The 23,014-nt window shown below is 36.2% G+C and overlaps 1 protein-coding gene across 1 annotated transcript in view; it reads left to right on the top strand.

Annotated features, from left to right (window-relative positions):
• The first annotated feature begins 7,434 nt into the window (after window positions 1-7,434).
• Window positions 7,435-23,014, top strand: part of LOC149780355 (uncharacterized) — a 137,585-nt gene continuing 122,005 nt past the window's right edge. Inside the window, exons 1-2 of the mRNA XM_089937251.1 lie at window positions 7,435-7,535; window positions 13,630-13,753. The gene's annotated coding sequence lies outside the window, so the exon portion shown is untranslated. The remainder of the gene's footprint in view (window positions 7,536-13,629; window positions 13,754-23,014) is intronic.

The raw sequence follows: 23,014 nt of genomic DNA, 5'->3' as shown, positions 1-23,014 counted from the left end.
GGTGGCTCATTTTTTTACAGATACAGCTCGTCTACGTAATGGGACGGTAGTTGTAAGGATATTTGCTATCTGTACCTGGTTTAGGAAGAGGTATTACTGTGGCTTCTTTGTAATGTTTTGGTACACTACCAGTGGTCTATAAATCATTGAAAATTTCTAAAAGAGCGATTAGTGAGGGTTGCATTACGTGTTTCAAAGCTAGTAATATACTTCGTCAAACCAGGTAGACGTATCATGACAATTGCTTAAAGCATCCACAAATTCCAAATATGACAAGGGTTGATTATAATTTTCTGAATTTTGTTTTATGTAAATTTTAATGCATCTTTTCTTTCGGAGTTTCAGCCTTCGAAGATTTGCCTAATGATTGTATGTTAATGACTTTATTATAAAAACCACCAGCAAGTATATTTGCTATGTCATTTTAGGAGTTTCATTTTTTATTGTTTAATTTTAGATGTCTGAAAGAGCTGTTGTTTCCCTCCCATTTCTTTTGAGGACTGTGTTCCATACTTGCAATAGATAGGAAAGTGTTTAAAGTAGAAACATTTTTTTCGAGGATGTTCTTACATTCGTTAACTATGCAACGAACATTATCCTGGATTATGCGGAACCTGCTTAAATATGTTGATATCGGACGATTGTTAAACTTTCTCAATGCTTGTCATAACTGTCGTATGGCTTCTTTACGATCTTCAGTGACCCTTGGTGGGCTGGTTCTTTAGTATTAGATGAAGACTTAGGATTGAATATTCGGTCTAAATATTCTGGTTGTACGTCTGGAGCTGCAGATTTATATGGTTATCAGACCCCTTGTGCTGCATGTTGGGATACGCATTCTCTTTCTTGCTTGGCGATTTTGGTATTGGGGCATTAATGAATGTTGTCTGTGTAGAAATTGTGGCTTTTTTTAGGTTTATAATAAAGAATAATTGAAGGTGTTGCTGCGTCAAGTACTGGTATTTACCATGTAGGGAGAGTGTAGATTCTATTATCTTTCTCACTTCTGGAATGTTGACCTTTGAGGTTCATTTCATCCCATGAATTTTCTTATCCTGTTTCCAGGTTTCGCGGTCCTTTAAGTTGACATGGTCTTTGCCATACTTTATACAGTGTGGGATGGCTTTTCGCTGGGATTCCATACGGGAATAGTCGCCGCATAGGTAATACACATGCTCTTTGCAAAATATGTCTTCTTGGTCGCAGTGCTTCTGAAATTCGTAGTATCGAAGTGAATCTCAGATGTATATCCCAACCTTGATCTGCAAAACTCCAACTTCCACTACCTTTGGTAGCGTTGGCGTGTTGAAGGCAAGTATGATGGTATTTCTTCCACGTCTGATACGGATTCAATGAATGGCAGTGATACCTTGGTTCTTTACGGCTTCGATGAGGTCACTGTAGCTGTCTCCCGCAAAGTCACGGCAGCGAATCACTCCCTTGGATGAATTAAATGAAGAGCGAGTATAAAAGGTTACTGTTGCATCATGGGAAAGTCTAAAGTTGTTTCAAAGTTTCAGTCTATCTTCTTCGCTCACACTCTAATAGCAAGCTACCTGGTTGTTTTGTACGAGTAGAGATATAAATTATGAAAATGAAACAACCCATGTAATTTTAAATCATTTAATGATGAAGAAAAATACTATGATATTTGGGTTCCGGGTTCAGGTGGTCGAGTGGTCTAAAGAACTCTTCGTTACAGATCACTGACATCTCACCTCTGTCCGCGTTGGTTCAAGTCTCGGGCACGACTAACGTGGGTATGTGAGAAAGCTTGCAATTAGCGTTACATGGGACAGTGGTTCTTCTTGGGGTTTTCCCCCGGGTTCTTCCTCCGCCAAGTATGTATTGCGTATAATGTGCTGAAAAATGGCGTTAAGCCGAGAACAATTGTGACATATGTGAATGTTTAAATATTTCATTAACCATTTTTGTTACAAGAAAGAAACTCGATATCAGAATGTGCCATAATGCAAGGTGTGCTGACACGCAAATAATCTCATATGTGAAATTATAATTTTCTTGGGCATTGCTTCAACACAATATCGACATGTGATACAGATCCGATTTTAAGGAATAATCATCGCACTGTACATACAGGAGTGTATTCTATTTGTCCCAATATAAATATAGACTTTAATTCAATGTTTAATGTTTTATATTGGCAAAATCGAGAAAAATCAGTTTTCAAAAGGTGTATATCTCACGTTACCATTTAAAAATTCCTTGTAATAAGAAAAGCCACTGAGCCACTAACAAATGTTAGTTAATGTAAAACCTGGTCTAATATCCAGCGGGCTAAGTGTGCCCCACCCAGTCTAGCAATATTTTCGTATTCAGGCAAATAGCCTGGTCATTTGTATGTTTGTAAAATGTATTTGCTGGTTTATAGGAGCATCAAAGTGCACATTTGTCTTCAGTAATTCGCCTTAAAATTTACATCAGGACACGAAATAGTTCAACATTCATTCAAATTGTAGCAAATGTGGATTATCCATTCGTATTTCTCTCCATGTACATCAAGTTAATTAGCAAAAGCACACAATGCAATCGTATTATCCAATTGATTCTTTCCTTAATTTCTTTCAGCGTTTTCCTATCTTACATTTGTTTATTTATCTATGTTTTCGACATGTATTCTTTTTCTTTGTAAACTAAATCGTGTATTTTCGCTTCTTCCTGCTATTTGTCTGTCTGTCTAGCACACGAAATAGTTCTACATTCATTCAAAGTGTAGCAAATGTGGATTATCGATTCGATTTTCTCTCCATGTATATCAACTTAATCAACAAAAGCACACCAAGCAATCGTATTATCCAATTGATTATTTCCTTTATTTTCCCTTAGCTTTATTCTATATATACATTCGTTTATTTGTCTATCTTTTCGACATGTATTATTTTTCTATGTTTAACTAAATCGCATATTTTCGCTCTTTCCTTCTATTTTTCTGTCTGTTTAGTTTCCATACATCTGCCCATCTATCTGTAAAGCTATGTGTGTTTGCTTTTGCAGTTTTATTTTCCTGGTAAAGGTTTATTCAGTTTTTTCAACAACGGAGCGGCTTATTTTTAAGCAAAACGTTAGCCCATGTAAGCGGGGAATAAGTAGTGTGTTGCTTCTAATGAAATGAATCATTTAGTCCACTCTATTTACTTTTTTCAATACATACTCTTTGGTCATCTCTGGAATAATACATACAAAATAATAAAATATAACAAAATTGGTATATGTCATATTGCATTTGGATATTGTCTGACGTGATTTATGATAATTAAATATCAAACACGATGCCATCTTCGGTAGATACATTAGGCTAAATGTTTTCAGCTTTCAACAAAATCCATTGCAAACAGATTAGGTGTCAGCCATCAAGAATTTTTGCTGTTATATATGCTTGGAGTGTCAATCTTTCTGAACACAATGTTCGTCATACAATACACTTTATTACTTTATACTGTAATACAATACACTTTATTACTTTATACTGTAATACAATACACTGTATTACTTTATACTGTAATACAATACACTGTATTACTGTATACTGTAATACAATACACTGTATTACTTTATACTGTAATACAATACACTTTATTACTTTATACTGTAATACAATACACTATTACTTTATACTGTAATACAATACACTGTATTACTTTATACTGTAATACAATACACTGTATTACTTTATACTGTAATACAATACACTGTATTACTTTATATTGTAATACAATACACTTTATTACTTTATACTGTAATACAATACACTATTACTTTATACTGTAATACAATACACTTTATTACTTTATACTGTAATACAATACACTATTACTTTATACTGTAATACAATACACTGTATTACTTTATACTGTAATACAATACACTTTATTACTTTATACTGTAATACAATACACTTTATTACTTTATACTGTAATACAATACACTTTATTACTTTATACTGTAATACAATACACTATTACTTTATACTGTAATACAATACACTTTATTACTTTATACTGTAATACAATACACTTTATTACTTTATACTGTAATACAATACTTTATTACTTTATACTGTAATACAATACACTGTATTATTTTATACTGTAACACAATACACTTTATTACTTTATACTGTAATGCAATACACTTTATTGCTTTATACTGTAATGCAATACACTATTACTTTATACTGTAATGCAATACACTATTACTTTATACTGTAATGCAATACACTTTATTACTTTATACTGTAATGCAATACACTTTATTACTTTATACTGTAACACAATACACTTTATTACTTTATACTGTAATACAATACACTTTATTACTTTATACTGTAATACAATACACTTTATTACTTTATACTGTAACACAATACACTTTATTACTTTATACTGTAATACAATACACTTTATTACTTTATAGTGCCTTCCAAATTGGATTACAGAGATAACGTCTTGTTTTTAAATACAACATTTGTACCGTTCTGCGTTGAAGATATATATATATATATATATATATATATATATATATATATATATATATATATATATATATATATATATATTCATTGCTCGTCCTATTATTTTTACCTACTTACGTACAATATCTACCTACTTGCTATCTATATCTGTATATCTGCCTCATTACACACACACATACATACATGCATACATACATACATGCATACATACATAATGGACGCACTATTCGGCATTACTGTTCTAGATTGTAATGTTTTTCATGGAAGTATTTCAGGATTACATATGATACTGAATCTATTTTCCATCTATTTGTTATTTTGATCCATTGTTGTGTTTCGTGATCTTGTATCATCCTGAATTTGATTGACCTAATGTAACCTTAGTTGTTGTAGACATGCATGCATACATACATACATACATACATACATACATACATACATACATACATTTGTGTTGTAGTAAGAAACACACATGTTGTTACCACTTATATGCACTTTGCAATTCTGTGTCTTTCTTTTTATTTTGTCCGACTGGATACGGATAATTTATTTAACTTACGAAAAACCAGGTTTAGAATTATGTATATCATTATTCTAAAACATAATCAGAAACACAGATAAAAATCGATTTATCTCGATTGCAAGGTTATTGTTAATTATGTAACAATACATGATTGATTCGCTGAGGCATTAGCAGTTCCAGACAAATACGTATAACCATATTATGCCAAGGAATATTTAGTCCTAAAATCTCCTAGAGGTTATTTTATTGAGTGTATGTATTAATAAATTTCATCTTGTAATGCGTTCTTGACGATGTATTTCTCTTGTTTTCTTTCTCGGTTCTATGTTGTGTCTCATAATCTGGTAATATGTATAATCCGTATTTTTATTAACATGGTATAATTTTGGCGGAAGAAAAAATGATACAAGCAGGCACGCACTCACACATGCATACAAAAACATGCATGCATACATTTGTCATGTAGAAATAATACATATATTGTTACACTTGTATAAGGTGTCCATTTTCTTTTCATTACTATTTCAAAGTTAATGTTAAACACATAACAATATAGACGTAATGATAGTTTTTGAAGTATTGGCATCGTCAAACAAATGTTCAAAGATCAGAGCCGTGCTAGTTGCTATGACCAGAGGCGTAGCTGGGGGGGGTAGGGGGGTACATATGTCCCCGGGCGCCAAGGTACAGGGCCGCCAAAATGAGGCTTACAACGTTACATCATAATAAGTAAACAAGGGTAATATTCAAAAATGTGATTAAACGGGGAGGGGGCTGGGGTGCCAATTTTATAGTTCGTCCCCGGGCGCAAAATATCATAGCTACGCCTCTGGCTATGACTACATATTTGTATGATTGCAGGTATTGAGACGTTTCGTTTTATCAGTACGGTAGATGACACAGTACTACTCTTTTATTTTTGTCACTTTTCTGTTGTATTTCATTATCTTGTATTATATTAGTGTACAGATAGATACACACAGACAGAAAAAAGATAACGATAATAATAATAACTGTAACGATGTAATAATAACTGTATTACCACTGCTTCATGGGGTTTCTTCAAGCCAAAATAAAATAATAATAATAATAATAATAATAATAACTATAACGATGTAATAATAACTATTACTGTGGTCGCTTTCTCGGTCGTCACTCTTATCATCACCACCATCAGAACTACAGTCTGCACTACTGTCGTTAAAGCTGAAGGACTGCATCACATTAACAAGCACACACGGGTTGATGTCGGCAATCCAAGTTAAGCCAATACAGGTCGAATGAAAGAAACTCCAGGTCACTGAGGTGTAATAAATATTATAAGTTACCCTGGCATGAACACTCAAGCCATATATGGTTTGGTACTATTTGGTGGTAGTACAACCCTGGCCAAGTAATGTCAAGGGTATTAAGCAAGATTTAAATCCCGTCGTTCCACTAGACATGTATCTTTAAAGCAGATATGATGGTGGTGGTATTTTAAAAATGGGGTGAAATAAATAAATCAACGTAGGCGCAGCAAGCTTTCGTGGTTGTTTTACTGGATATTTTAAAAATAAAGTTTCGGTCATTCAGATGCAAGATAGAAAAAATTACTTGAAATGGAAACGCTTATGAGAATATACAGCACGTATTACCAGTGATTAGACAAATGGTTTTTTTTTTTTTTTTTTTTTTTTTTTTTTTTGTGGGATGGGGTAATGATTAATTTAGTAGTAAAGGTTAAAATTTCAAAATTAATATTAGTGGTGGTGGCGTTAGTGTTTGGTTAGAAATGTAGTGATGATTTAGTTTTAATGGTGGCAAAAGGAGGAGGAAAGGAGTAGCATGAGGATGAAAGAGGAAGAAGAGAGGAGTAACATGAGAAGGAAAGAGGAGGAGAAGAAGATGAGCATGAGGAGTAAAAGAAGTGGAGGAGAGGAGTACCACAAGGAGGAAAGAGAAGGATGACAGGCGTACCAATAGGAGGGAAGAGGAGATCAGTAGCACGAGAAGAAAGGAGGAGTGGAGTATCCACGAGGAGGAAAAAGGAGGAGGACAAATTAGTAGATGTAGTAGTGGCTCCATGTATATACTAGCAGTACCCGCAGGCTGACGAAACGAAGGAGGAAAAAATGACAGACAAGTGCCAGGAATCAAGTTACTGAATTCAACTAAATAAATAGGAAGATATTTAAGTAAACATCGCAATATGCTCTCGCAATTCGATCATTCCACTGTTATGTTATATATCGACCTAGATTTGCTTGAATAAACTAATGAACAAGGTATACATAGTATGTGTTAAGTTATACGAGCTCTCTCGAAATGTTCGGGCAGAACTTAACTGAACAACAAAGGCCTGTTAGTAAAGGTCAGCTATTAATAACTAACCTTGTTGTACTACGCTTGAAAATTTCCTGGAAGGATTGGTTGGTATATTTATGCGAGAGGAATTTTATCCGGATAAGTCATCATGTATCGGAGTGACCACACCAAATAGTTCGTGAGTTAACACTTGATGGGATTTTAAATAGACATGTAAGTAAGAATCTAATATGCATTATTATAAAAATACATAGTGTATTGGGTTTGGTTTGGCATTGTGGGTTTAACGCAGTTTGTAAGCACATAATAGGCTATACATAGCGGCAATTATATTTGGTGGAGGAAGAAAAACCGGGAAGCCACTGGCAGATTTCTCACATACGCACAATGACCGAGCCCAGACTCGCACCCACGTGGGACAGAGACTAGATGTTAGTAGTCTGTAAAGGCGAGTGCCTTAGACCACTCGGCCCAAGTGCATTTTTTGGTAATGTACAACAAAACTTTTCATTTATATTACCTGTGTTCATAATTGGGGACATAGCAGTATGAGAAATCCGAATGAAGTGAAAGAGGAATAGTGGTGGTAGTAGTAGTTCCGTTTATTCTAACAATATATAGCCAGGCCGACAAACAGATGGAACGAAAAGTGATATAAATATAAATACAAGGACTCCAGTTACTTAATTCAAATACGCAAACGGGAATGTTTTTATACAAAATTGTAATTTGCTCTTATAAATTGATCCGTATTCCTCCTCCATCCTCCAATGTCATTTTATCTACCATTTTATTGGTTTATATATATATATATATATATATATATATATATATATATATATATATATTATTATTATTATTATTATTTAGGCTTGAACAAATCCCATGAAGCAACAATTGATTTCAATTGAACAAATCAGTCAGGTACGGTCAACTATTTATGGCCTTTCTAGCTGTCATTCACATTTTCTACGAATCATGCTTCGAAAGTGCAACGATAGCTGCGAAAGTGTGCCGATAGCTGCCATTCGGATCACCTCGGTTATTGCCAAATGATTGACGGTGAAGTTGCGTATGCATCGAGCTATTTTAAGCAGTAACATCACGGTCAGTCTTATGGTCAATCAATTCGTAAAAGTAGCCGAAGTGGGCCAAACAGATTGGGGTTAGGGTTTCGTAGAATTTTCATGCCAAAAATATGCATGAATGCGCTGTAATTTAATTCTGACATACACCTTAGTGATAATTTTGTGTCGCAGAAATATCCAAGGTGGTCCGAATGTGCTGCTATGTGTCTGCAAAATTTTTATATTTATAGCAAGAGGATGTTTTTGACCCGGTTACCTCGGAGAAGAACATGACGTCAGACTGAACACACTAGATAGTTTGTGAGCTTACATTTTAAGTCTGTAGCACCGGAGGGGGGGGAGGGGGGTGCGTAAATTTTCTTTTGAACGGCCGTGAATCATTTTCATAAAACCACTCACATAAGCACATGCACACCAAAGAATCTTAAGTGATAGGTCCCTTAGTTACTAGGCTAACTATTGTTACAAGGGAGAGGTTTCATTGCCGAGCAAATCAACCAACATATGCGTTAGAGTGGTTTGTTTTCCCTATTTGCAAAGACCTCAAGGCAACAGTCGTCGTCAAATGAAAGGTTCTTAAATTGGCAAATACGCAAAAAATAAATATAATATTTGCTCTAATCAACAAAATACCATCATCACGAAACTCGAATTTCACATTTGCATGTTCTTTTTTTTTTTCTTGCTTCACATTTGCATGAAACTTTTCTTCCAATGTGGCATCAACCACAATACCGAAGGAACAAGTGCTTGTGTGTGCCATATAATGAATTTATTTAGCTTCATAATGATTTGTCCAAAGTTTAAACAAAATCCATGATGGAGTTTACGAAATATTAACAAATGAGGAAACTCTAATGAAATCTTCACTGACTGTGACCTTGACCACGATGTAAAAGGGGCGAGCGAGCACGTCGTATCATTAGTTAGCTTGGCTTCATGATGAAAATACTAAAGGCGGTTACAAAATATATGTAGCTCAAATACATTTTAATTACAAAACTTAACAAAGTGATGTTTCCATTCCGACTAACGTGAGGTCTACAACGAAATCAACGCAACATAACCTGAACAATCAATAACCTATTCGTTCATTTACCTGTTGTATGCATTAACTACCGTTCGCGGGTCATTATTTCACATTAGCAACCTCTCCCCAACGAGAAAAATAAAACTTGACAGCAGAACGTACCACGCTTAAAAATGTATAAATTTACTGGTGTGAATAGACACAAAAGCAACGCATTTATATTTTGGTTATCATCAAGGTCTTTACTTGTACACAAAAATCGAAGCTATTTTACGACCACTCACAATAGCTCTCGAAACCATTCACACGAAATTAATGGATCCGGTACACAAGGATGCGATTATGTTCAACTATCTGCATTACAGAAAGGTGATTAGAATCGTTTTGTACGAAGAAGAAAAGCACATACAAAAGAGAGTCTAAGTTTTCTTTCTAAACTGTCAGACTTTGGGTCTTCGAAAGAGTACCCGGATACCGGTAATTAGACATGACTGCAAAACGGTTTAAAGCATTCTGTGTGGTACTTTTGTGTGATTGTAGATGGTAGGACCATCTGTAGGCAAATAAATAAATAAATAAGTGTATCTTTATCAATATTGCAAACATTTGCATCTATTTTGCACCAAATATATAAATCTTCTTCGATCAAGTACAGTTCTAAACCCACTTTGAACGCTTTCCCAACAATGGATAACCATGTCTCCATTCTGCCATTATGCCTACTTGTGTATTTTTGTTCTATTATAATACTTGTGACCTGACACAATTTTGTAAAGTTGTGAAGTCCGCATTTTTCTCAAACATACATCAAAGCCTGAAACAAAATTATTATATCCCTTTTGATTGCTTTTGTCTTCATTTAGTCCGCAAAAATTCCATAAAGGAGTATTCTTGTGGCGTCATCTACCACGTCCTAGTTTCCATCTCGCTGCTTTAAAATTTCTTCATTTTCTTTCCTTGCATATCTTATTAGTTTTGTAAGTTTGTGTTTTTTTTACTGTCGTATCGGTCAATAATAATAATAATGAGAAATATTGTATAGCGCCTAATCTTTAGAAGCTCTAAGCGCTTTACAACATTAGACAACACCTATAAGATAAAAAAACATAAAATGATATGATTACAAAAAAAACCACCATGAATTTAGAAAATATTCAAAAAAGCATGCTGAGAATATTTAAGGTAGGAAACATTATTATGTCTTTAAGTTTGTTCTTGCAGTTCGAAATAAGTGAGTTCTGAGAGCAGTCTTGAATGTGATCACTGTGTCTTTGTGTCTAAGTTCAGTGGGCAATTCATTCCAAGTTGCTGGGCCCTGGTATGTAAAAGAACGCTGTCCATATAACTTTGTTTTCATAGTGGGAATAATGAGTATACGATTGTCAGAAGGGGAGCGTAAGTATCTTGCTGGTGTGTACATATGGGTGAGGTCGGATAGGTACGTTGGACTGGAGTCCGACAGTGAAACGTAGCAAGAGAACAAATTTTGTGTTTGATTCTGGTGGAGGCGGGCGGGGGGGGGGGCTGTGATTTTCTTTTCATCTGAAATATTTTATTTTCTGTTAACTCAAGACAATATTTTTTTTCTGATAATAGCATGGATTTAATACGAAGTTATTTTGCTTTAAATCAGCAAGATATTTTTCCAGTTATTGTCAGACGGAATTAAACAAAAAGGTGTCAGGCCTCTGCCACATAAAATTGAATTGCTGGTGCTTAATATAACTGCCGTATAACCGTAGTACGTATCACGGTACGTTGAGAAATACCGTATTATACCGTTGTTGTTGTTGTAGTGTTGAACGCCATTTTTCAGCACACAATAGGCTATACATGGCGGCCAGTATTAATGGTGGAGGAAGAACCCGGAAAAACCCCGGAAAGAACCACCGACACACGAGAAGCTACTGGCAGGCTTTCTCACATACCCAAATTGGCCGAATCTGAGACTCGAACCCACGCAGACAGAGGTGAGATGGCAGTGATTCTTAACGGAGAGCGCTTTAGACCACTCGGCCACTCGGGACCCCGTGTTATACCGTAGTACGTATCTCAGTACATTGAGAAATACCGCCGTATACCGTAGTACGCGTCGCAGTACGTTGAGAAATACCGCGGTATACCGTAGTACCTATCGCGGTACGTTGACAAATGCCTCGGTATACCGTAGTACGTATCGCGGTACGATGAGAAATACCGCGGTACACCGTAGTACGTATCACGGTACGTTGACAAATGACACGGGATACCGTAGTACGTATAGCGAGCGGTACGATGAGAAATACCGCGGTACAAAATTGTTCACGGTATCCAGCTCTATTATACGATAAAGATGTATGTATCAAACTGTTTTATTACAAATGAGCTAAAGTTGCTAAGAAAACGATAAGATGTCGAGGATAGTATATGAAGTTTACCGATCAAATGGGAATGTAAATAGGTTGCATAAAGGGCAATTAAGTAATTCGAGATACATTATGGTCATTAATATGATAAATGTTGGTTAAAAATACTCATAAAATAAAATAGCATACCAGCTTTATTTTAGAATAAGTCTTAATTTATTCCAAGAAATGTAATATACAAGACACATTTACCGTATCAAAACATTCATGTTTGTGATAAACATTGTCGTTACAATCGCGTTTCGGTTGGAAATTAAAACAATTACTCAGAAAGTGCTTCATGGAGAAGGAGGCATTGCAAGAAGAGCAAACAGGTGGAACTTCACTTTTTCCTATGTAGAAGTGAATTATATCAGTATGGTCCATTCTAATTCTTGCAGTGACAACCTCGTCCTTACTGTTTTTTGTTTGCTTGTTTGTTTTTTTGTTTTTTGTTTTTTTTTTTTTGTTTTTTTTTTTGTAGTTATCAGCCTGGTTTGACCACATGGAGCCTGTTATTCCATGATGCCTGATAGTTAATAAATAAGACTTTTTGTTACAGAAACAAACTATTTCTGGATTTATGAAAGGTCAGTTTTAGTATTTCAAGGCCGTAAGATGTTCTAATGTCAAAAGGTATAGGTTCTGTTTGGTTTAATTTGGTACACTGCATCATATTTGGATTGGACACCAGCTGCAACAGCAGGGTTTAAAATGTTGGATCTTAATTTTAGAATACTTTGTAAAAGAAATACATTTCGTGATGTCAAAGATACAGCTCATCTAAGTAATGGGACTGTACTTGTAAGGATATTTACTATCTGTAACTGGTTTAGGAAGACGTATTACTGTGGCCTCTTTGCAATGTTTTGGTACACTACCAGTGGTCTATAAATCATTGAAAATTTCTAAAAGAGCGATTAGTGAGGGTTGCATTACGTGTTTCAAAGCTAGTAATATACTTCTTCAAACTAGGTAGATGTATCATTAAAATTGCTTAAAGCATCCACAAATTCCAAATATGACAAGGGTTGATTATAATTTTAATTTTGTTTTATGTGAATTTTAACGTATCTTTTCTTTCGGAATTTCAGCCTTCGGAAATTTGCCTAATGAGTATATGTTGATGACTTTATTATAACAACTACCAGCAAGTATATTTGCTGTCATTTTAGGAGTTTAACATTTTATTGTTTAATTTTAGATGTCGGAAGGAGCTGTTGTTTCCCTCCCATTTCTTTTGAGGGCTAAGTTTCATATTTGCTATAGATAGGAACGTGTTTAAAGTAGAAACTATGCAACGAACATTATCCGGGATTATGCGGAACCTACTTAAATATTTAGGTATCGGACGATTGTTAAACTTTCTCAGTGCTTTTCATAACTGTGTTATGGCTTCTTTACAAACTTGAGTGAACCTAAGCTGGCTGGTTCTTTAGTATTAGATGAAGACTTAGGATTGAATATTCGGTCTAAATATTGTGGCTGTAGGCCTGGAGCTGCAGTTTTATATGGTTATCAGACCCCTTGTGTTGCATGTTGGGATACGCATTCTCTTTCTTGCTTGGTGATGTTGGTATTGGGACATTACTGAATATTGCCTGTGTAGAGATTGTGGTTTTTTAGGTTTATAATAAAGAATAATTGAAGGTGTTGCTGCGTGAAGTAGACTAGGGCATCCTTTTTTATCTTCGGACTGGTCTTTACCATGTAGGGAGAGTGTAGATTCTATTATCTTTCTGACTTCTGGAATGGGGACCTTTGAGGTTTATTTCATCCCATGAATGTTGTTCTCCTGTTTCCAGGTTTCGCGGTCCTTTAACGAATGGCAGTGATACCTTGGTTCTTCACGACTTCGATGATGTCACTGTAGCTGACTCCCGCAAAGTCACGGTAGCGAATCACGCACTTGGATGAATTAAATGAAGAGTGAGTATAAAAGGTTACTGTTACATCAATGGAAAGTCTAAAGTTGTTTCATAGTTTCAGTCTATCTTCTTTGCTCACACTCGACAAGCAACCTACCTGATTGTCGATTTTTCACTCATTTGTACGAGTATGAGATTTAAGTTTGAAAATGAAATAACCCTTGTAATTTTAAATCATTTAATGATGAAGAAAAATACTATGATATTTGGGTCCCGGGGTCTGGTGGTCGAGTGGTCTAAAGAACTCTTCGTTACAGATCACTGACATCTCACCTCTGTCCACGTTGGTTCGAGTCTCCGGCACGACTAACGTGGGTATGTGAGAAAGCTTGCAAATAGCTTTACATGGGACAGTAGTTCTTCTTGGGGTTTTCCCCGGGTTCTTCCTCCACCAAATATGTATTGCGTATAATGTGCTGAAACATGGCGTTAAGCCAAGAACAGCTGTGATATATGTGCATATTTCAATTTTTTCATTAACCACATTTTTGTTACAAGAAAGAAACTCGATATCAGGATGTGCCATAATGCAAGGCGTGCTGACACGTAAATAATATCTCAAATGTGAAATTGTAATTTGCTTGGGCATTGCTTCAACACAATATCGACATGTGACACAGATCCGATTTTAATGTCTACGCATCGCACTGTACATACAGGAGTGTATTCTATTTGTCCCAATATAAATATAGACTTTAATTCAATGATTAATATTTTATATGGGCAAAAACGAGAAAAACCAGTTTTGAAAAGGTGTATATCTCACATTATCATTTAAAAATTCCATGTAATAACAAAAGCCATTGAGCCACTAACAAATGTTAGTTAATGTAAAACCCAGTCTAATATCAAGCGGGCTAAGTGTGCCCCACCCTGGTCTAATAACCAGCGGGCTAAGTGTGCCCCACTCAGTGTAGCCATGTTTTCTTATTCAGGCAAAAAGGTCATTTGTAAGTTTGTAAAATGTATTTGCTGGTTTATAGGAGCATCAAAGTGTGCCTTTTTCTTCAGTAATTCGCCTTAAAATTTACATCAGCACACGAAATAGTTCTACATTCATTCAAAGTGTAGCAAATGTGGATTATCGATTCGATTTTCTCTCCATGTATATCAACTTAATTAGCAAAAGCACACCAAGCAATCGTATTATCCAATTGATTATTTCCTTTATTTTCCCTTAGCTTTATTCTATATATACATTCGTTTATTTGTCTATCTTTTCAACATGTATTATTTTTCTATGCTTAACTAAATCGCATATTTTCGCTCTTTCCTTCTATTTTTCTGTCTGTTTAGTTTCTATACATCTGTATGTCTATCTATGAATCTAAGTGTATTTGCATTTGCAGTTTTATATTCTTGGAAAGGTATATTCAGTTTTTTCAACAACGGAGCGGCTTATTTATAAGCAAAACATTAGCCCATGTAAGCGGGTCTTTGAATAAGTAGAATGTTGCTTTTAAAGGAAGTAATAATTTAGTCCACTCTATCTACTTTTCTCAATGCATACTCTTTGGTCATCTCTGGAATAATAGATTAAACATATTAAAATATCACAAAATAGGTATATGTCATATTGCATTTGGAGACAGGCTGACGTGATTTATGAGAATTAAATACCTAACACGATGCCATCTTCGATAGATGCAATAGCCTAAAGGTTTCCAGCTTTCAACAAAATCCGTTTTGGTGTCAGCATCAAGATGTAATACAATACACTTTATTACTTTATATTGTAATACAATACACTTTATTACTTTATACTGTAATACAATACAATTTATTACTTTATACTGCCTTCTAAATTGGATTACAGACGTAAAGTCTTGTTTTTAAATACAACATTTGTATTGTTCTGCGCTGAAGATTGAATGCAAAATACAAAATATATATGTGTATGTTTGTGTGTGTGTTCAACGACTTATATATATATATATATATATATATATATATATATATATATATATATATATATATATATATGTCTCTGTGTGTGTGTGGTCATTTCTCGTTCTATTATTTTTACCCCCTTACGTAGAGCATCTACCTACTTGCTACATATATCTGTATATCTGACTCAATACATACATACATACATACATACATGCAAGCATCCATGCATACAAGTATATATTTGTGTTGTAGTAAGAAAAACACATGTTACCACTAATATGCAATTTGCAAGTCTGCGTCTTTCTTTTTTTTTTTTTGTCCGACTGGATACGGATAATTTATTTAGCTCATGAGAAACCAGGATTAGATTTTTAATTATGGCAATATTCTTAAACATAATCAGAAACACATATAAAAATCGATTTTGTTCGAGTGCAAGGTTGTTGTTAATCATGTAAAAACAATACATGATTGAAATATATATTCGCTGAGGCATTATTAGTTCCAGACAACTGTGTATAACCATATTATGCCAAGGAATATTTAGTTCCAAAATATTCTAGAGGTTATTATATTGATTGTTTGCATTAAAATATTTCATCTTGTAAATGCATTAGTTGACGATGTAGATCTCTTGTTGGGGCCCCGAGTGGCCGAGTGGTCTAAACCGCTGTCCGTTACGGATCACTGCCATCTCACCTCTGTCTGCGTGGGTTCGAGTCTTGGATTCGCCTAATATGGGTATGTGAGAAAGCTTGCCAGTAGCTTCACGTGGGTCGGTGGTTCTTTCCAGGGTTTTCCCGTGTTCTTCCTCCGCCATTAATACTGGCCGCCATGTATGGCCTATCGTGTGCTGAAAAATGGCGTTAAACCCCCAACAACAACAACAACAACTTCTCTTGTTTACGCTCTGAGTTCTATGTTGTGTCTCATAATCTTGTAATATGTGTTATCCCTGTTATTTATGAACCTGATGTAATCTTTGCTGAAGAAAAATTGAAGTCAGTTAATCAGTCAATCATATATACAATCACGCACGCACTCACACATGCATTAAAAAATATATGAATACGTACATTTGTCATGTAGAAAGAACTACATATATTGTTACACTGGTATAAGTTGTACATTTCCTTTTCTTTACCAGTTCAAAGTTAATGTTACGCACATAACAATTTAGATGTAATGACGTTTTAGAAGCATTATCATCATCAAGTAAATGTACAAAGACCAGTGACATGGTAAGCCAAATGCAAGTTAGCTCTGACTACATATTTGTATGATTGCAGGTATTGAGATATTTCGTTTTGTCAATCCGGTAGCTGACACAGTACTACTGTTGTATTTTTTTCACTTTTCAGTTGTATTTCATGATCTTGTATTATCTTGAATTTGATTAATCTGATGTAGTCTCTGTTGAACAGGAAATAAAGCCATTCAGTCAGCAACTCATACATACATACATACATACATACATACATACATACATACATACATACATACATAGTGCTGAACAGTTGTTTCTCATGGATAATGACAAGTTCACTTGAACCAAAAATGTTTCATGCCTTTACATTCCAGCAGGATTTACGGCCAGCAAAATTTAAAAAGTGCTTACTTGGGACAGAGCAATAATTTTATGTGAATACAATATCGAATGGATACGTCTTGTTGCTCGAGCACTGCTTTCATCGAGATTTCAACATATTAGTGTACAAATAGATAGATATACACACACTGAACGACGCTGTAGTAATAATTGTATTACTGTGGTCTCTTTCTCGGTCGTCACTATGAATTACCAATGTATTAACGTTTACTCAAACATATCAAGACAAATATGGTTTAGTACTATTTGGTAGTAGTACAACCCTGGCCAAGTAATGTAAATTAACGTAGGAACAGCAGCATTCGTGGTTATTTTTTCTGGGAAAAAAAATTAAAACTAAAGTTTCGGTCTTTCAGACGAAAGATTGAAAAAATTACTAGAAACGGTAAGGCTTATGTGAATATCCAGCACGGTTATCAGCGATTAGACAACTGTTGTTTTTCTCGGGGGTGGGGGTGGGGGTGGGGGGGGGGGTAATGATTGCTTTAGCAGGAAAAGCTAAAATGGCAGATTATTATTAGTGATGGTGGCGTTAGTGTTTGATTAGAAGTGTAGTGATGATTTGGTTTTAGTGGTGGCAAAAGGAAGAGGAAAGGAGTAGCATGAGGATGAAAGAGGAGGAGGAGAGGAGTACCACAAGGAGGAAAGAGGAGGAGGACGTGTACCCAAGAAGAGGGAAGAGGAGGAGGAAATGGGTAGCACCAGGAGAAGAAAGGAGGAGGAGTGGAGTATCCAAGAGAAGGAAAGAGGAGAGCAGAAGTAGTAGTGGTTCCATTTATATGCTAACATTTATCCGGCAGACTGACGAATCGAAAGAGGAAAAAATGACAGACAGGTGCCAGGAATCAAGTTACTGAATTCAACTAAATAAATAAGAAGATATTTAGGCAAACATCGCAATATGCTGTCGTAATTTGATCATTCTACTGGTATGTTATGTATCGACCTAGATTTGCTTGAACAAACCAATACACAAGGTAAGCATATTGTGCGTTGAATTACACAAGCTCTTTCGAAATGTTCGGGCAGAACTTAACTGCAACAACAAAGGTCTGTTAGGAAAGGTCAACTATTAATAACCATCCTTGTTAGTTTACACTTCGAAAATTTCCTGGAAGGATTGGTTGGTATATTTATGCGAGAGGAATTTTATCCAGATAAGTCATCATGTATCGGAGTGACGACACCAAATAATTCGTAAGTTGACACTTGATGGGATTTTAAATATACATGTTGTAAGTAAGAATCTAATATGCATTATTATAAAACTACATAGTGTGTTGGGTTTGGTTTGGCATTGTGGGTTTAACGCAGTTTGTAAGCAAATGATAGGCTATAAATGGCGGCAGTTATATTTGGTGGAAGCCACTGACAAATTTCTCACATACACACACTAACCAAGCTCTGTTTCTTCGCCTGTCTCTCCATCTGTTCAAAACTATTTGCTTTTTTATTTCCTTTTTGGCACAATAACTTTAGTTTTCGGCATCTACAGTGACCAAAATTATGAATGGCGACACATCCGTTGTCTTCGTGCCATTTGCGTTTTCCACAGTGATCTCCCCTAGCGTTGCGTTCAAAAAGCTATCTGGAGGATTTGATGCCTTCTCTGGCAAGGATACATTCACCGCCGTCTGGTAGGCCATTTCTTCCTCGGCTACGATCTCTTATAACGTCTATCTCGAATGTGTCAATGGTGCTGTATGCACGCGGTCGGTGATAAATAATACAAGGCTTGCAGGCTTGGTTCGTTTAGGATAGAAGCTATGTGATAAATGCTACAAGGCTTGCAGGCTTCGTTCGTTCAGGATAGAAGGTATGTGCCCAAGCGAAGCATGCTTTTTGGTTGGTCAGGAGCTCAATCTGTTTGAATGTTCTTCCCATGCCCGTTTTTGTCGTCCTGGAGACAGTATGTACTATGTCAGAATTTCAGACTTGCGTTTGTCGAAGTGAATGTCTCCCATAACTTACTTGGCAGACCTCGTCTAGCCGTTCGTTCTTCTCGTCTTTCACATGATATATATACAACGTGTCACTTTGATAGGTAACCAAATCCTTAGAGGTCCTCATTGAAGACATGTAAGTGTTCGCTTGTTTAATCTATATCTCCGCCCTTTTACCGGCTAGAATTCCATTCCTTAAAAGGTTATCTAGACTGTTTCTTGCTTTGCCATGGCTCTCGTACTGCCCGGATACCACTTGAGCACTGTATTTTGCTACAACAATATTTCTGTAATTGATTGTCGAGTTGTTTGCCTTCTTTAAGTTGTCGAACTTACTTTTCTACTTACTTGTGGGGTCTCAATATTTTCTACAAGGATACGTATCTAATCGTCAGCTGAGTCTATCGTACAGTTTTAGATGTGGGAACATTGCGGTACGTGTGTTGGCGACTCGCTTTTTGTGGTGTGTTAGCTGGTTGCTATGATTTCTAAGTAGCCGGGCCAAAAAAAAAATGCCTGAGTTACTCTATGGATTATGGGCGGGCGGTGATGTACGGGCTAGTTTTTAGTCATGGGAAGCTTTTGAGTGGTATCCGATTGTTCTACGAGTTCTAGAAACCTCTTGAAGGTCTCGATGAAAAAGGTGCTTGTCCTTACCAATTTTCCCATTATAAATTTAGCCTGCTATGATGGCCCTGGTGTATTGCTATGTATGCTACTGTACCTACCGTATTTCTATTTTTGTCTTAATGGTCGTTTCTGGTTAGGAGGGAATGTGCTCTTGTTCAGAGTTACTTTAATAGAGATGTGTGTCGCTATGTGTGACCTGAGCATAGAATAATCTTCGCAAAAGACCTTGCTGAAGTGTTGTCTGATACTAGACAGTCATCCCAAGAACAAACACGTTATTATTGCATTAACTTTTGATTTATAACCGATAGTTGCTTTTGATTACTTTTGCTTTGTTAAAAACACGGACCACATAATGTTGGTTATTAATATGTTTTTCAACAGGCATTTAATGCTTCAGAGAAGAAATAATTGGTTTTCACATGTGTACATACGACATACTACCCGGTATACACGTATGTAATCTTATATTTAAGTCTAATTTACTCTCTGATATTTTGTGATCAATTAACATATTTTTAGCTTTGTGGGATGGAATTAAGAAACTGTATAAAGCGACAAAATTTAAGGTCACATCTAATGGATTATGAAGTAAATGATTTTGTATATGTGTGCTACCTTGTGTCCCAGTGTAAATCTGGAATATCGGCGAGAGTAGACACCAACATAATAGCGACACACTTCGATACAAGGACGCGCCCTTAGTAGTGAAAGGGGTCACCCTAGCGACAATGGGAATTAGCATTACAGAGACCCCTGGGTCACTCTAGCGACAATGGAAATTTAACATGGAGAAAAATCGTGGGTCACTCTAGCGACAAGGGGAATTAACATGGGAAAAAACCCTGGGTCACTCTAGCGACAAGGGGAATTAACATGGCAAAAAACCCTGGGTCACTCTAGCGACAAGGGAAATTGAACATGGGATTTTTTTTTTTTTAAATTTTTTTAAAAAAAAATTTTTTTAAAAAAGGGGTAGGCAATTCAAAGACTATCTCTTTTCGAGAAATATGGCTGGCCCTGAAAAGGGCCTTTGGGTTTTATGTTAATGTATTCATTAACATAAATGGCACCGCATTGGTCTTCTTCTTGTTCTTAGGCTACGTCTCACTGTTGGTCCGTACATCAGCACTCTTTTTAGGCATCCTTGTCTTTCCACGTAGATCCTACGTATCCACAGGCTGGTGTTTGTCCTGTGGACAACGGTCCACTTCCATCGGACATACATGAGCAAGTCTGTCCGAAACATCATGGAAGACACAAGGGTGGATGACTCAACTGTAGTCCACATCTTGAAGCGACGAGAACAGGTGAATCAATGCAGTCAACGGCGCTTATTTATAGGTACAGGTAGGATTGAAACGGATTGAGTTCATTCACCAATCCAAACACGCGTTACAAAATTCAGCCAGCCGCATCCAATCCGAAGAGAGCAGTCTGTGACGTCACGTAGTCAATATAGATCTGCTAGCGCTTGTGTGCAGTCAATCTATGCGACAGTCATTCAACATGACGGAAACTCAGAAAACGATCCATTGGGGTGCACCAGCAGGGGAGACTGCCCAAGGGAACTCGGACTTACTTTCAGAAGAGGTGAATTGGGATTTTGTGGATTTTCTCTCTTCGCAAGAATTTGTTCCGGAACCTTCGTTACTTTCTTCATTACCGCAAGTGGAGAATTTTAGACAGAGACAGAAAGAAGAATTGGAGAAATTTATACAACGACAAAAGGAAGCGGAACAGACTTTTCTCCTACAGCAACAGCAACAAGAAGAAGAGGTAAGAAAAAAACAACAGCAACAACAGCAAGAAGAAGTAGCAGCAAAGAAACAAGAGGGTGAAAATGAAACGGTCACGGTACTGTTGGACATTTTAGCGGAGTTAAGAAGTCTGAAACAAATGTATCAGACTTCTTTATCACGACCGAAGAGAATACGACCTTCCCGAGCCAAACATGTCAACCCTGTGACTAAGCCTACCGTACCACCCTTAGTGATTTCAACCCAATCATTATCATCATCAACATTACGCAGTCCAGAAGTAGGCCTTGGCCGTGGCAAAGGCTTAAGGCAGTTAAAATTGATTGCTTAAACTCACCCCTACACCATGAAGAAAAAAGGCCCTTTTCAGGGCCACCCACATTTCTCGAAAAGAAATACAATTTCAATTTGCCAATAACTCAAAAAAAAAAACTCACCCATGTTACCCTTTTAATACGTGTCTGTGTATGAGTGCGTGAGTGTAGCTTCTTATTTTAAAATCACAACTCAAAGACACTTACCTTATATCATTCATTTATTCTTTTCTCCATTTTTTACAATCCAATTCACAATTTATAACACAACACTTTAATTAAAAGTTCATTAATTTCTTCTTTTCTCCTTGTTTAGTCTCTCTGTTTTTTGAATTTCTTCACCGTCGCACTCTTTTCCTCTTCTTCCTCCTCGCTTTCTTCCCTTCTTCTTTTTTTCTCCTGTTTCTTTTTCTTCACCTGTCTTCTTTCTTCCTCAGAAGAATCCCTCTTTTCTTCTGAAGAATCCCTCTCTTCTTCTGAAGAATCCCTCTTTTCTTCTGACTCCTCTTGTTTCTTTTTTGGGCAATCTGGAGACCAATGTCCTTTTTCTTTACAATAATAACAGGTATCTTGACTTTTGTCTTTTTTAGTCCCTGTTTTTGTTCTTTTTTCACGGTCTGGACACTCTGAAGACCAATGCCCTTTCTTCTGACAGATATAGCAAGTATCTTGACTTTTATCTCTAAAGGAAGGAGAGTAGTCCGTAGGCTGGTCTGAAGAGAATTTTCTAATGACCCCTCGCAAAGCTCTGACGAAACGTTCCATCTGGTCAGTCTCTTCCATCGTTGTGCTCGGCTCGAGAGTGAAATGAATAGTGAAAGGACAAGACACACACCCTTTTATATACGCTGGTCTGCTATGACTATAAAGTAGTTTATGGTGTTTGAACTTGAGTCATTTGACTTTTTGCTTTCAAGATGAAACGATCCCATTCATTCGAGAAGAAAGAAGAAGAAAGTAAGAGGCAGAAACGTGATCTATCGCCTCGTACCAGGGCTGAGATCTTGGCACAAATTCATGCCAGTGATTTTGAAGAGGACATGAGTGAACCAGAATCCGAACCCTCTAAACCAATTTCATCACCCTTAGTCAACCCTGAAAATTACTATTCCA

The sequence above is a fragment of the Sinohyriopsis cumingii genome, chromosome 16, assembly GCF_028554795.1.
Source record: "Sinohyriopsis cumingii isolate HCF-2022 chromosome 16, ASM2855479v2, whole genome shotgun sequence".
Classification (NCBI taxonomy): Eukaryota; Metazoa; Mollusca; class Bivalvia; order Unionida; family Unionidae; genus Sinohyriopsis; species Sinohyriopsis cumingii.
The sequence above is the reverse complement of the archived record's forward strand: the minus strand, read 5'-3'. Positions and strand labels throughout refer to the sequence as shown.